We start from the raw sequence: 1,619 nt of genomic DNA, 5'->3' as shown, positions 1-1,619 counted from the left end.
CCAGCGGCAGAATCAGACGGTTTGCCCCAGCCGGGGGGTAAACTTCTCCTTGGGAACGTGCTTTTTGGACCGATAGAATCCGACGCCCGAGGCATGACTACCCGTAGGATCGTGCAGATGCCAGCGCTGCAGCACCTACAACCCCCGCCCATGGGATTGGGAGGCAACCCTGGTCGCCTGGCCGCCCAGGCAGCAGCGGTAGCGGTGGAACGCCATCGGGAGACCTTAGTACGCGCGAACGCCAACTTGGGAGGCACCACACATACCCACATCCTGGCAGACGCTATTGTGGGCGGTGTACTGATGTCATTGGGCAGCAGAGCCCCGCTTACAAACATCGCGGCGGCGGTGGAACAAGTTATCCGGGGGGTAGGGGAGCTCCTCATCCGACAACTCAAGACAGCGCTCTCAAGCCCGTTGGGGCTGTCGTACGCCCAGTGGATATCGGAGCGCCTCACTACGAAGCTTCACGCGCTGCTCGCCCCTTTGACCACGTATGCCGCGACCTACGACGCGGACATCTACACGGTCAGCAACATGCTGGCCACCTTACTGGGCGGGTTAGAGTTGGCCGACTGCGCGTTAAGCCTGCTGAAACCGAATCACCCCCAACTGGGGGCAGCGCAACGAGCTTGGCTACTGGCCGCGGAAAACGAGGTCACCAGAGACGCCATTTGCGAAGCAGATATGACGGAGGCAATGTGGGCGAAAGGCTACGGCCCACAACTGGGCTGTCTTTGGCGCCTGCTGGAACGGGTGGACGATACGGTCAGACTTCTGCGATCAACTCTCGCCAACGCAAAATTCCAAAGCGGTTGGCAAGAGAGCCAAGCTGGGGGCTCACGCACCCAGGACAACCCCCGGGGTGGGGCGATGAGCGGAGGCCAGGCGGCAGGTATGAGAAGCAGCGTCGGCAACGGGCCAGCGGGGGAAGAGGGCCGGCAGGGCGGGGGCCGCCGAAACGACGCCCTAGCGGGACGCGGCAGGCAAGGGCCCGCGCCGTGGCAGGCGGCCTTCGACGCAGTGAGAGACGAGCTCGGGAGGCGCAACCTCCCGGCAGAGCTGTGCCCGGATAGCGACACTTTATTCCGGACGGCCAAGTCCCTTCGCCCGGCGATTTGCTGCAACGTGGCACTCCTGGGAAAGCAATGCCCTATGGGCGGCCCCCCAGGCTGCAAATTCGTGCACGACGACCTCCAGCGGACTGTAGGGCGCTTGGTGACTGAGTTGGCGACGAAGAGACAGGCAGGGCCCAACTCGAGCGGGAATAAGCGGACCTTGGTGAATTAGTTCGGGAAGCTAAGGCAGACTTAGCGTTAGCACACCTTGTGCTGTGGTTCGAATGCGCGATTTGTGGGCGTTAGAGCTTGAGAGTCAGGCCGCGGTACCTCGTGGCTACCGTTAAGACCTAGTAAGGCGCGGACGTTTATGTGGTTGTTATCCTTGACCTGACTGCAGACGGCGATTGGGAGTAGCGACTGCCCGGAGCGAGCGCGAAAAGGAACGCTAGGCATTGACCCCAGTCGGATCGGATCGGACGAGGGATCGCGCGGAACAGAAGGTGAACCCGAGACAAAAACCCTAACTCTCGAGCTAGACGGCGAGGACGCTGGCACTTG

The sequence above is a fragment of the Volvox carteri genome (genome assembly GCF_000143455.1).
Source record: "Volvox carteri f. nagariensis unplaced genomic scaffold VOLCAscaffold_19, whole genome shotgun sequence".
In the NCBI taxonomy this organism is placed as follows: Eukaryota; Viridiplantae; Chlorophyta; class Chlorophyceae; order Chlamydomonadales; family Volvocaceae; genus Volvox; species Volvox carteri.
Note: the sequence above shows the minus strand (reverse complement) of the source record.